The sequence below is a fragment of the Neoarius graeffei genome, chromosome 7 (assembly GCF_027579695.1).
Source record: "Neoarius graeffei isolate fNeoGra1 chromosome 7, fNeoGra1.pri, whole genome shotgun sequence".
Lineage (NCBI taxonomy): Eukaryota > Metazoa > Chordata > Actinopteri > Siluriformes > Ariidae > Neoarius > Neoarius graeffei.
Genome location: NC_083575.1, coordinates 69,949,035 through 69,964,400, shown reverse-complemented (window position 1 = coordinate 69,964,400; position 15,366 = coordinate 69,949,035).

Here is a 15,366-nt window from a genome sequence, read left to right as displayed (position 1 = left end):
TCTTTGCTTTGTGCAAAATGCTTTTATTCAAATTGCACTCTCCTTTCCCTAAATGGTGGCCGACTCAGTCATGATAAACAACAGTTCTTTTTTTTTTTTTTAATGGAAATGCCACTGTTATGTGACAGCAAATTGGATTTTCTGTTTGTGAATTAGGATTGCTCTTTAGACGAGTACATCAAGAATTAATCTGTTCTTGTCATTATAAATGGATTTACTCCTGCACCAGGGCTACAAATATGACTGCATGCTGGATTGGGCTCATGTTTACAGTCATGCAGAAGTTTTGCACAGAAAACTTGTACAATTTACAAAGAAAATGTTTCATTAATTTTCAGCCTGTGTGAATGTGGGAGAAAAATGTGAAGTTAGTGAAATGTGTATCTGAGTGGGAGAGAATATAGTCATGCTCATGTCTGTAATGATAAATCTGCATCTCTGCTCCTGATCAGAAGGAGGCTTCTTCACGAGACACTGAACATAAGTGCTAGTCTTTTCACCTGTGAGGAAATAATTAGGCTGGCTTTTAACTAAGCGCTTTTCACTCAGCTGCATGTAAGGCTCTGGAAAGCACATGCAAACTGGGCAACATGCAGCTGCTTCTAACATGTGGGCCGAGCAAGAAAAGCCAGCATGGAGGATACAGTGCTAGCACATTACATTACGTTGCAGGCGTTTAGCAGACACTCTTATCCGGAGCGATGTACAACATACCCAGAGCAGCCTGGGGAGCAGTTAGGGGTTCGGTGCCTTTGTCAAGGGCACTTCAGCCATTCCTGCTGGTCCAGGGACTCAAACTGGCAACCTTTTGGTCTCAAAGCGGCTTCTCTAACTATTAGGCCATGGCGGAGAAATATTAGTGTTAATAGTCAATGAATATTGCGTACACAAAACCAGAAATATTTCATTCTGGAATAGAAAGTGTTCTCCTCACCAGAATTAGGCTAAATACTGAGAATCAGTCTTTCTTTTCTCCAAGACATGTGAAGTACACAGTGTGCTGAACACTCAGAGGAAAGTGCTAACCCGTGGCTAAATACAAAATCTACACAAATAAATAAATAAATTACCTAAGCAATCATCCTGTATTTGGTATTTTAGTGAAACAGAACAAAACAAAAAAAACCTTAGAATCTTAGTTTGTTGCTTCTGGGAAATATTTTATAAAATATATATAAAAATGTTTTTAAAAATCCTTTGAATCACTCAAAATTATGAAAAAGAAAAATGCCAAAAAGCTCATGTCTCAGTTTTAAGATTGCAATCTTTTTGAAGACCCCTAGGGAACAATCTGTGTAAGTTTTCATCCATCCATTATCTGTAACCGCTTATCCTGTGCAGGGTCGCGGACAAGCTGGATCCTATCCCGGCTGACTATGGGTGAGAGGCGGGGTACACCCTGGACAAGTCGCCAGGTCATCGCAAGGCTGACACATAGAGACAAACAACCATTCACACTCATGGTCAATTTAGAGCCACCAGTTAACCTAACCTGCATGTCTTTGAACTGTGCAGGAAACTGGAGCAAACCCGGGCAGACACGGAGAGAACATGCAAACTCCACACAGAAAGGCCCTCGCTGGCCGCTGGGCTCGAGCCCAGGACATTCTTGCTGTGAGGCGACAGTGCTAACCACTGTGCCGCCTGTAAGTTTTCATTTTTTAAATATTTTAATAATTTTCGTTCATTTTTATATTCCTCAATGTTTTGTAATTGCTTTAATTGGGCCTGGTTTGTGAAATATCATATTAGCACATGATGTTATTAACATGCCTTATTGTTGGTAAATTCTAAAGAAAAAAAATTAAAGAACGATCTGCCCTCTTCCACATACATCAGTACCAAGCAGACACCCAAGATTGGCTAATGTCGCTCTGACTGACAGGGGTAAGAGTAACACCCAAAAGAGAGCATGGCTAATTTTACTCTCTCGGACCCCTGGCGACAGATAGCTGTGACATCATTGCGATTCACACTCATGCCTGATAATAGGACAAATGCTAATCTTTGTTGTTAAAAACAAATTTAGATTGATAAGTTGGTACAATCAGAAAGCAGAAGCAGTAACGGTGTTGTTATGCTTATGGTATGTGTTTTGGGCAAGACATTTTTTTTCCATCAGCAAAAAAGTTGTTCCAGCCACAGCACTTTTAGGTGAAATGACAGAAACACCTGCGCATGGAGAACATGGAGAGCTGGAGGTAAAATCCGCTCATGTGAAAGGAGCTGTAGGTGAGAATGCTTAGTTTGAATTAGCACGTTGACAGCCGTTTAAATGTCAAATGTTCTTGACCACAAAATGTTTTTCACAGTACACTATTGGGCTTTAACAAGCTCCTGTCTTAAAATGTAAATCATAATAAACTTCATCTCATCTCATTATCTCTAGCCGCTTTATCCTGTTCTACAGGGTCACAGACAAGCTGGAGCCTATCCCAGCTGACTACGGGCGAAAGGCGGGGTACACCCTGGACAAGTCGCCAGGTCATCACAGGGCTGACACACAGACACAGACAACCATTCACACTCACATTCACACCTACGCTCAATTTAGAGTCACCAGTTAACCTAACCTGCATGTCTTTGGACTGTGGGGGAAACTGGAGCACCTGGAGGAAACCCACGTGGACACGGGGAGAACATGCAAACTCCACACAGAAAGGCCCTCGCCGGCCACAGGGCTCGAACCCGGAGCTTCTTGCTGTGAGGCGACAGCGCTAACCACTACACCACCGTGCCGCCCATAATAAACTTATACAGAATTAATTTCTGAGAAATCTTGAAGTGAATATATCTGAAATATTTGGAATTGCAAAGGACTTGAATTAAATTGAATTAACTGTCTTTCTCCTGGTTGTAGATTATGGATAAATTTGGCTTTTACTTTGTACATTCTACTCTGTAATACCATGAGTTGGCCTAGAGGTTAGCATGTCTGCTTCTCAACCGGAAGCTTGTGAGTTCTACTCACGGTCGGGTCATACCAAAAACCATCATAAAAATGGTACTTATAGCCATCCGGTGAGGCACGCTGCAATACAGACGTGAGCAGGGCTTCAAACTCTCATGGTTACTAGAGGACCAGAACCCCACTGTAACCCTAGGTATGTAATAGGTGAGAGGCCAAAGGCTACTGAAACGGAGATCAGCACCACCTGATGTGCCTTGTGGCATAAGAAAGACTTTTAATACTCTGTAACAGCATTACTGATGAGAGCAAAACATCTTACGGTTAAAATCTGTACAAATTGTTTCAGCTTTTTCCCATCTAGGTGAAAAAAAAAATAGCCTCAGTGAGGCTGTAGCTCATACCGGCCACTGTTGTTGTGTGTGAGTTTGAAATTTCAGACGCCCATAAAATCATAAATATGACAGGTGGCGCCACCATCTTGACAAATTTTATGCACACCCACCTGGGGAACATTGTGTGTGAGTTTGAGCGAAATTCAATCAATCCTGTAGGAGGAGTAGCGATTTTTGTAAATTGTGGACGGATGACGACAACGGACGATGGACGGACGATGCATGATTGCATAAGCTCATCTGGCCTGGCCTGCAGTCGTATGAGCTAAAAATGGGTTAAAGCGTTAACACAGTTCCAGGAACATTCAAAATTTCTCTTCTAATAAGTGCAGAGATGTAAAAGGGTTGAAAGTAACAAAATTACCATGTTCCAACACATGTGGTTAACTAGCACCCATGGTAATGGCATGAGGAAATTATGTACATTCTAATGAGTTCAATAAATTACTTTTTTAAAGTGATCATTTACTTTCAACCTATAATTTGCATAACAGGGCTGTATTTCAAAGTGACCTCTAAAGTCAATACCTCTGAACATAAAGAAAAAAAAGAATATGAACATTTTTTTTCTTCTTTCCATGAGTTTCAGGAAATTCACATGATGCCACTTCCTGTTGCTCATGGGACGGCCCAAACAAATCAGCATTTCAAATGTTATATTTAATTTCCTACATTCTTTAATTGCTTTCGTTCTTTCAGAATTTCATCATAATTATTCTCTTCTAATTGTAATTTGGCCTCATTTGCTATCAAATTTGCTTCAGAAATAAAAGGGTTACTGTCCTGAAAACATTAAAATGGAGTTATTCAATGAGATTTTTTTGTTTGTTGTCTCTAGGCTGAGAAGAGTTTAAAGCTGGGTCACTCATTGGTTAGGACTTCATTGCCGAGACAGAAGGCCATGGCAGTGCATGTTTATGTAGGAAGTGACAGATGAATTAACTAATCAGATTTTGATTTATAGTGGGAGGGACCAAAAATGTATTGTCCTAGGCCTTCTCGAAGGCCAACGAAGGCTTAAATGTGACTCAGCGCTGTCAGTGCAGCAGTGAAGTAACCTTCCAGCCGATGTAGCATTCATCAGTAGTGTTAGCGAATGCTAATAAAGTGGTCAAGCCAGTGCTATCGAGAGCAAGTGACACAGGCTAACGACCAAGAAACTAAGATTTCTGTCTCCAGACTCTTCTTCCGGTGGCACGGTGGTGTAGTGGTTAGTACTGTCACCTCACAGCAAAAAGGTTCTGGGTATGAGTCCAGCGGCTGACGGGGGCCTTTCTGTGTGGAGTTTGCATGTTCTCCCCGTGGGTTTCCTCCAGGTGCTCCGGTTTCCCCCACAGTCCAAAGACGTGCAGGTTAGGCTAATTGGTGGCTCTAAATTGACCATAGGTGTGAATGTGAGTGTGAATGGTTGTTTGTCTCTATGTGTCAGCCCTGCAATGATCTGGCGACTTGTCCAGGGTGTACCCCACCTCTCACCCATAGTCAGCTGGGATAGGCTCCAGCTTGCCTGCAACCCTGCATAGGATAAGTGGTTACAGATAATGGATGGATAGACTCTTCTTCCATGCATGCTTGCCACAGTATTTTTCACTCAGACTTAAGTATTAATTTCCCTCTGTAATTTAACTTGGGTACTTTTAAAATCATCATCAACAACTACACACAACAGAGCGATCTGGCAGCCTGCCATTAATCCCTTGCAAAATACTTTGCCCTGTTGCTTTTTTGGTATGTCTGGCTAAGTTTTGGCTGAGCTGAAATCCCAACTCTAATAGTAATGGTTCGCCACTGTTTCATGGGGTGACTCTGTTCCAATAACTGGGCCAAGTGAATGTTTTTCATAACATATCATAAATAATTCATGGAAAAGGATGTTTCAAGCATGAGACTGAAAATAGATTCAGACATTAATGCATAAATAATGAGTTGAAGTATTTCACTGATTACATTTCTGGAGTGATTTTATTCATATTTTATGTTATTTATCTGAATTGTGCATGCAGGTTATTGTGAAGGACACTTTCTATGTTTAAAATGGTCTGTGTTTTCCTTTTATTTTACATCCATACTTATAATACCAGTGGGAAACAAATGGCTCCCCAATCATGGAATCATGAAACTAATCTGATAAGTACATGCATACTGATGAAGGCCATGCAGGTGTTCATACAGGTCCTGTCTTGTTCTCTGAGCCTTTTAATAAGCAAAAGGTATCATAAAATAAGCCTTGGCTCTATCACTGCCGCCTACTCCAACAGAGAAAAATGCCCTCCAGATTCATCTCATCTCGTTTACTGGCTCATCTTCAAATCATAAATTCTGTATGTGATGATATCTTATTTCCCACCCCTGAGGAATCCTATCTCACAAAGTTTAATACCCTGCACATAACCTACAGAAACACTTAATGTGCTCCCCTCTGCTAAATCCTGAACGGGGGGGAGCAGCTGTAAGCCTACATTTAACCAAACCACCAAGCTTCTTCTTCTTCGCACATTTATCCTTTTGTATTTTCACTTTAAAACCAAAAGCTTCTCAAGTGCATGCATGTCTTAGTATTTCTCATTGTCTTGTTAAAGAGGATGTGTCTCAGTTGGGAAGCAAAACTCCTGCAGGATAATTAAAGGAAGTGTTAATTACAAAATGCTCAAAGCCTTCTTTCCCAAGGCCACCTTTCCACGCAAGATCATAACTACTCTCTCAGTCATGTGTGTAATTAACATGTACGCCCCATCCCGCAAGCCCACAACATCGCAAATAACGTTTCACCTTCGAGCGAACCCCGTGCAAAGTGTCTGCTACGTAGTTAAACGGCTTATTAATTGTGTTGCCACAGCAAAGCATTCAAAGATTCCCATCACTCTCAGTCTCTCGTGTGCTCAAATCTTGTTTTAAAATTGTATTTATTTTGTGATGGTGACTACATAGACATTAACTTTCACAGGTGAAATGATTCCTGTCATCATTTTGGGTTGCGCTCGTGTACTGTACCTCTACATTACACTTATGTATTGGGTTTCTTTCCACTTAGCATTGACCGCATGCGTTCAGTGATGCAGAAATGCACTAAAAACTCACTACCACGCTAATTCTATACAAACTGGCAGTAAATATGTTGATTTGTGTGAAGAAAATAATTTCCAAACTTTTAATTAACTATTTTCCCTTATTTTCCCTTGTATATTATATATATTGTAGATTATTATACATACAGGCCACTTTTTCCATGGAATAAAAACATGTATTCTAGTCCCTTCTAGTGGGTTTACTGATGGCATGCAATATTGTTGTCATATCGCTTATCCTACATGTATTACACCATTCTCCCCAATGGAGAATGAGCATACAATATTGTTACAATATTGCACGTTGTCAAGACAGCACGACATCACACATCGGAGCTCATGCGAAGATCCAATGACAAAACTTTTCTGCTGCGCATGTGCACAATCATTTCTTTGTCCACCGGGAAAGAGAGAAGATGGGGTTAATCCAGTGCTAGGTTTAAGCACTAAATAAATAAACTGAAACTGAAGACGCGCTGAACACTCGAAAGGCTACCAAAACTTCATTATATATTCTTCATGCATATTTACAAGAGAAAAACATACCAATGGACATTGAAAACCTGGAAAAGAGACACGTCAGAGATGTAAAACTTCTGCACTAGTGAGTGTTTGTGACAGTTTGTAAACAAACATGGCCACGAGGTTTGCTTCGTGAAAAGTGGAACATTTTGAGAGAATTTTGGCTGCCAGGTCGCTCCACTGGGTGTAGTTGTCGATGTTGAGTTTAAAAGCATACATGTCAACCCCTACGGATTTCCCGTATTCCCTAAGGATTTTGGCATTTTAAAAATGGTACGGGCGTAGTGGTATTCAACTATGGATTTTTCTACATTTTCACCTTAAAATTATTTTGATTTATTACCATCAAAAAAAATCGTCATGAAATACGAAAATGCATGGGAGCCGCCATTTTCTACATTTAGAATTACTCAACCGGTACTTCCGCAAGTACCAACAAGCCATTCCGAATGTCTGAGCATGCGCAATTGTGATTTTCCTGCACACCGAGCGGGAAATAACAGCACATGTAGCGTAACAATAGACAGGTCAAGAGGTCAAGATGTCGGCACCACCGAAGAAAAAACTCAGAACATCTAAAACTGGAGGTCGCTTTCTTCCCGAATGGACAGAAACATTCAATGGAATAATTATTGCTTCCAAAATGGGTGCTGAGTATGTCAACTGCACAATTTGTTGTAGAGACGTGAAAATGTTTGCCTCTGGAATTTACGACGTGAGGGACCACATGAAATCTCAAATGCATGTGAAGAATGCAAACCAGAAAAAGAGACAGCCGTCAATTAATTTCTTCACGCAAAAGCCAACAAAGGTTGTATCTGACATTAGGTATTGGGTAAGATTTGATACAGTTTTATTATGCATGAAATATTACTATGGATTTGGTATGGAAATTATGGATTTTTTTACCAGGGAGTACAGGTGAGAGCCGTGAGGGGTTGACATGTATGTAAAAGTAACTAAGTAAATTACATCAGGAAATGAATACTTAAATCTGAGTGAAAAATACTGTGGTGAGCATGCGTGGAAGAAGAGTCTTGGGACAGAAATCTTAGTTTCACGGTCGTTAGCCTGTACTACTGATGACTGCTACATCGGCTGGAAGGTGACTTCACTGCCGCGCTAACAGCGCCAACTTGCGGGTAAGCTAGCGTTGGCCTTTGAGAATGCTGATATGAAGAGAGTGTTTATATATTATAATAATAATAATATTGGCTGGCTTTTTTTCATGGTATATCAGATATATTCCATTCAGCTAGCATTATATTGAACGAGTCGAATATGGAATATATCTGATATACCACGAAAAAAAGCCAGACAATATTACTTAATTATTGATATTATAGACATTTTATACATCTCATCTCATCTCATTATCTCTAGCCGCTTTATCCTGTTCTACAGGGTCGCAGGCAAGCTGGAGCCTATCCCAGCTGACTACGGGCGAAAGGCGGGGTACACCCTGGACAAGTCGCCAGGTCATCACAGGGCTGACACATAGACACAGACAACCATTCGCACTCACATTCACACCTACGGTCAATTTAGAGTCACCAGTTAACCTAACATGCATGTCTTTGGACTGTGGGGGAAACCGGAGCACCCGGAGGAAACCCACGCAGACACGGGGAGAACATGCAAACTCCACACAGAAAGGCCCTCGCCGGCCACAGGGCTCGAACCCGGGCCTTCTTGCTGTGAGGCAACAGCGCTAACCACTACACCACCGTGCCGCCCATATTGTATATTATAGTCTTTATTATAGAAAGATATATTATAGATATTTAGATTATAGATAGATATTGTATAATACAGATATTTTAGATATACTGTGTATAATATAGGTATTGTATATTGTAAATATTGTATATAATAGTTATACTAGCTATTGTAGATTGCATATTTATTATATTGTGTAATGTCTATATTGTCCATATTGTACATTATATATACATATATGCATTTTTCTTATATTACATATACATAACTTACATATATTCACCCCTCCCTTTTTTTGTCTTCTGTATTGCTAGAGAGACACCAACTGCTGGAACCAAACTCCTTAAGCATACTTGGCCACACAGGAAATTTGCCTGAGTAAAATTTACTCAAATTGAAGAAAATTTTACTCTACACCAGATAACATTTGGCCCCTCAAAAGAGTAAAAGTTACTCTTTTGTTTTTCCAGAATCAATTATCTTCAATTCAATGTTAATATTTTACTCTTTATTTTGGTATTTGACTCCATTCAGTGCGTTTTGAAATTAACTATTTTACTCAGCTCAGGGCCACAACCTACTCTTTTACTCTGTTACACAATTACTCTAATTTTGCTCTCACTCCAACTCCAAGTTTTACTCTCTAAACTCACAATAGAGTAAAATTAACTATTTTTAAGGAAAATACTTTTAACTCTGGAAAAATTGCTCAGGCATTTTTTTCCCTGTGCAATAAACATGATTCTGTCTGTAAATATTACTAATTCTTTAGATATAAACCAAGGATGCAAAATACGCTTCCTATCTCACACTGTATCAGGTACTTTACAGTTAAATTAGTCATATGCCAAATAAACACCACTGCTTTTTGAAGTTATATACAATTTCGTCCAGGGAAACCATGCTCTAAAGGTTAGAAAAGCAGCTTTGGGACCAAAAGATTGCCAGTTTGATTCCCTGGACCAGCAGGAATGGCTGAAGTGCCCTTGAGCAAGGCACCTAACCCCAACTGCTCCTTGGGTATGTCAGGATCCTACTGTATATCGCTCTGGATAAGAGCGTCTGCTAAATGTCTGGATAGGGCGTTTCAACCACAACAAAATCTATGTTTGGCATCCAAAGTAATCACACTGTAATTCTAGGATTTTTCCATTTCTTTGAAATACCACATAATGTACTTCAGCAATCTGTTTCGGTGCTTAAAGAAAAAAGTTCCAGCCTCACGCAAGCTGTTTTAAAAAAGAAAACATCACAAAACACCCAATCTACTTTAATCCTACTGCATAAAAATGAATGTTCATCTGAACAAACCCTTTTTTTTTTTTACACGCAGAAGTAATCATCTTTTACGCAAGCTCCTATGAATTATTTAAGAGTGCCAAGAAACTCATGTTATATCATTCTGTCATCATATGAAGCTAAAATGTGATATGTTAAATGTTTTGACATTAATCTCTGACACAAGTCTTAATTACCCCAAAACCACTTCTCATGATCCATTTTCTTTTCATATTTTATTTTATCCCTGGTTCAGATCCAGCTGTAACTGATCTTTTTAAAGACACATCACTTGTTTTGAGACAAAGCCACTTTGATTTAATACAGTATTATCTATCCATCCATTATCCATAACTGACATCCATCCATTATCCATAACTGACATCCATCCATTATCCATAACTGCGCAGGGTCGCAGGCAAGCTGGAGCCTATCCCAGCTGACTACGGGCGAAAGGCGGGGTACACCCTGGACAAGTCGCCAGGTCATCACAGGGCTGACACATAGACACAAACAACCATTCACACTCACATTCACACCTACGGTCAATTTAGAGCCATCATTTAACCTAACCTGCTTGTCTTTGGACTGTGGGGGAAACCGGAGCACCCGGAGGAAACCCACATGGACACGGGGAGAACATGCAAACTCCGCACAGAAAGGCCCTCGCCGGCCACGGGGCTCGAACCCGGACCTTCTTGCTGTGATGCGACAGTGCTAACCACTACACCACTGTGCCGCCCCCAGTATCATCTAATTATATCTTAATGAAGACTAGAAAAAAGTTTGATTTCTATTAAGAAAGACAGATGTCCTTGCATTTGTTTTTAGCAAGGTACAAATATTCTGTGCAGAGATTATTCTGATAATATAAAAGATCAGACTCAAGAGTAATTAAAAAGAGAAAATATTAAACTATATTGTCTATTTTAACCCCTACTTTAAAGGTGCATTTACTGACACAGGAATTACTAGTGTTTCTTTTTGAGACTTTAAAGTCATTTTCACACCTATTAGTCTGCTTTAGAGAAAAATCTCATCTCATCTCATTATCTGTAGCCACTTTATCCTGTTCTACAGGGTCGCAGGCAAGCTGGAGCCTATCCCAGCTGACTACGGGCGAAAGGCGAGGTACACCCTGGACAAGTCGCCAGGTCATCACAGGGCTGACACATAGACACAGACAACCATTCACACTCACATTCACACCTACGGTCAATTTAGAGTCACCAGTTAACCTAACCTGCATGTCTTTGGACTGTGGGGGAAACCGGACCACCCGGAGGAAACCCACGCGGACACGGGGAGAACATGCAAACTCTGCACAGAAAGGCCCTCGCCGGCCACGGGGCTCGAACCCAGACCTTCTTGCTGTGAGGCAACAGCGCTAACCACTACACCACCGTGCCGCCCTGCTTTAGAGGAAAATATTTGTGGAAAAAAGTCCAAATTAGAGGAAAATACGGATCCCCTAAAGGGACCTATGTAAAAATAAATAAATATCTGGTGTGCACATCATCTGTTGGTTGATTTACGATCTCTTCTGGTACATTTCACGTTCCCAAGATATATATGATACATGGGGCTCTGAAACAAAATCTATACTTTGTTATTTGGTTTCATCCTTAAACATGCAAAGACTATCTCAGGGGCATGCATGGCTGAAAAAGTACTCATTATAAAGAAATACGGGGGGGGGGGGGGGGGGGGGGGGGGGGGACACCCTTTGCCAGGAGAATCACAAAAAAGACCCAAGAATGGAGAACATGATTAGCTAGAGAGCCTGAGCTAAATAAATTGTTAGACAATTCCATAGATTACTAGTTTACAAATGTTGTATATTAGATTCAATGTATATTTTCTCTATTTCTTCATCAATCCAAAATTTTCAGAACATGAAGTTTGGCTCTATTTTGTGCCTCATGGCTCAGTTTAGCAGCTCACTTCAAGAAAAAAATGCTGCTCACAACACAAAATCCAAGACATATTGGGTTCGCTTCCTGCAGTTGTGTTGTGTCAGGGTTGAATCACTTTCTCACAGTAATCAAACCGCAATAGTGTTGGATTGGACCCAGACTGAGACCAACTCACTCAGATAGCTCACAAAATTGTTTTGATGATTGCTGTGTTCTCACCTGCCCAAACGAAGTGCGCTGAGAGGGAAAAAAATAGAAGAGTTCCAGTCTAACAGACGAAACGCAGCATATGTGAATGCACCATAAGTGCCATATGACTGAACCTACTGAAACACTGAGTTAGACATTTGTGTTGGAACAGCCAAAATCCTTGATTCATAGATATGGTAGGCATCCATGCTGTAATTCAAAACCTCTCATCATCACATATGCATATTTCAAAACGAAGGTCCTCATAGAACAGAAACCATTTAAAAATACCCCAAAGGCCTTACGTGTATTCTTGAAGTACAGTCTACATATGAGACACTTGAACCAGTTACTATAGTAGGCTGTTTGTTCAGGCCCCCCGGTGGTGTAGACGCTGACGTCTACGGGCTGACTATCGTGCAAAAATAGCTTTCATATAAAAATAACAGTGACAATATCAACAAAAAAGCTTCATGTCAACTTTCGAAGTCTTATGTTATCTATCCACATGTGAAATGTGCACATACTCTGCCTGGTTTTTTTTGGAACAATCAATAACTGAACAGATGCATTGTCTCAGGAATTGTTTACAGCTTGCTGTAACTCCCAATGTTTTTGGCCAAGTATTTGGGAAATCACAAACAACGAGACCGTCAACGATGGCGTAGCTCACTCTGGCCCTGTCTAGTCCAGAAGGAACCATCTACAGTGGTGCTTGAACGTTTGTGAATCCTTTAGAATTTTCTATATTTCTGCATAAATATGGCCAAAAACATCATCAGATTTTCACACAAGTCCTAAAAGTAGATAAAGAGAACCCAGTTAAACAGATGAGGGAAAAATATTATACTTGGTCATTCATTTATTGAGGCAAATGATCCAATATTACATATCTGTGAGAGGCAAAAGTATGTGAACCTTTGCTTTCAGTATCTGGTGTGACCCCCTTGTGCAGCAATAACTGCAACTAAATGTTTCCGGTAACTGTTGATCAGTCCTGCACACCGTCTTGGAGGAATTTTATCTCATTCCTCCGTACAGAACAGCTTCAACTCTGGGATGTTGGTGGGTTTCCTCACATGAACTGCTCGCTTCAGATCCTTCCACAACATTTCGATTGGATTAAGGTCAGGACTTTGACTTGGCCATTCCAAAACATTAACTTTATTCTTCTTTAACCATTCTTTGGTAGAACGACTTGTGTGCTTAGGGTCATTGTCTTGCTGCATGACTCACCTTCTCTTGAGATTCAGTTCATGGACAGATGTCCTGATATTTTCCTTTAGAATTTGCTGGTATAATTCAGAATTCATTGTTCTATCAATGATGGCAAGCCATCCTAGCTGAGATGCAGCAAAACAGGCCCAAATCATGATACCACCACCACCATGTTTCACAGATGGGATAAGGTTCTTATGCTAGAATGCGGTGTTTTCCTTTCTCCAAACATAATGCTCCTCATTTAAACCAAAACTTCTATTTTGGTCTCATCCATCCACAAAACATTTTTCCAATAGCTTTCTGGCTTGTCCACGTGATCTTTAGCAAACTGCCGACAATGTTCTTTTTGGAGAGCAGTGGCTTTCTCCTTGCAACCCTGTCATGCACACCATTGTTGTTCAGTGTTCTCCTGATGGTGGAGTCATGAACATTAACATTAGCCAATGTGAGAGGCCTTCAGTTGCTTAGATGTTACCCTGGGGTCCTTTGTGACCTCGCCGACTATTACACGCCTTGCTCTTGGAGTGATCCTTGTTGGTCAACCACTCCTGGGGAGGGTAACAATGGTCTTGAATTTCCTCCATTTGTACACAATCTGTCTGATTGTGGATTGGTGGAGTCCAAACTCTTTAGAGATGGCTTTATAACCTTTTCCAGCCTGATGAGCATCAACAACGCTTTTTCTGAGGTCCTCAGAAATCTCCTTTGTTCGTGCCATGATACACTTCCACAAACATGTGTTGTGAAGATCAGACTTTGATAGATCCCTGTTCTTTAAATAAAACAGGGTGCCCACTCATACCTGGTTGTCATCCCATTGATTGAAAACACCTGACTCTAATTTCACCTTCAAATAAACTGCTAATCCGAGAGGTTCACATACTTTTGCCACTCACAGATATGTAATATCGGATCATTTTCCTCAATAAATAAATGATGAAGTATAATATGTTTGTCCCATTTGTTTAACTGGGTTCTCTTTATCTACTTTTGGGACTTGTGTGAAAATCTGATGACGTTTTAGGTCATATTTATGCAGAAATATAGAAAATTCTAAAGGGTTCACAAACTTTCAAGCACCACTGTAAAGTGGGCCACCTTGTGCAATAAATGTTGCAAGCTATATACACTATATACAAGCTATATACAGAAGCTATATACACCCTAGAAATACCGCCCTATTTGCCAGAAATAATCCAAAACGGCGACGAATTGACCAAGAAGAAGTGATTTTTGTTGAACTGCTCATTAAGGCTTAATTAGTCCATAAGGTCATTAATAATTGTAATTAAGCAAATTTGGGTAGAAGCTATATACACCCAAGGCAGACCCACCTTCCTGCCAAAAAGAATAAGAATCAGTGAAGAATTGAGGGGGAAGAAGTGATTTGTGTGGAAACTGCTCGTTAGGGCTTAAAGCGAGACAGCCTTTTGATTTCATACAATCGGTGAAATTTAGTTCCCTCTGAAATTTGGTCATTGTGATATATGTTTATTTCTGTAATATCTCACAAATTATCAGGCCATTCTGTGACTGGAAAGTTATTTAATTTGAGAGGATTCCCGAGCAAATAATGTGCATGAAATCGCTCACTTCGTACAGTCAAGCAGACAGAGGAAGTCCGTGCGCGCATCTACAGGTTTACCTTTGACCGTGCACTGACAGTTACATAATTTTGTCACTAAACGAACAGCTGATCACACCGAGGTGCTCGCTGACCACCGATATTTATTAGTTTGGTCCTGCATTTCCTTTCCTTCGCAACATAACGTCTTTTTCTTCTTGCTTTGTTACTGTAGTCGGTCTTTCACATTTCATTCGTACACTTACGCCCTCCATTTTTCTCTCCTGTTTCAAATTTGTATCCCACAATGCCTTGCACAAACGGGGAAAGCCCACCATGTGATCCATGACATAGTATCTTGAATTGGGTCATGGTGAAGCAGGAAAAAATAGCAGAGAATTTAGGGCAACGTGACCCTAAATTCATTAATTGTTCTATTTTTAAAAAACCCGAATAAAATTGGAAGTCTGTGATTCGAATTCAGTAGCTTTCGGTCCACTAAACAGAAATAATTGGATGTTGGGGAAACTTCTTTTTATGATGTACATTTGAAAAATCTGAAAGGCAGTCTACCTTTAATTACTCCATA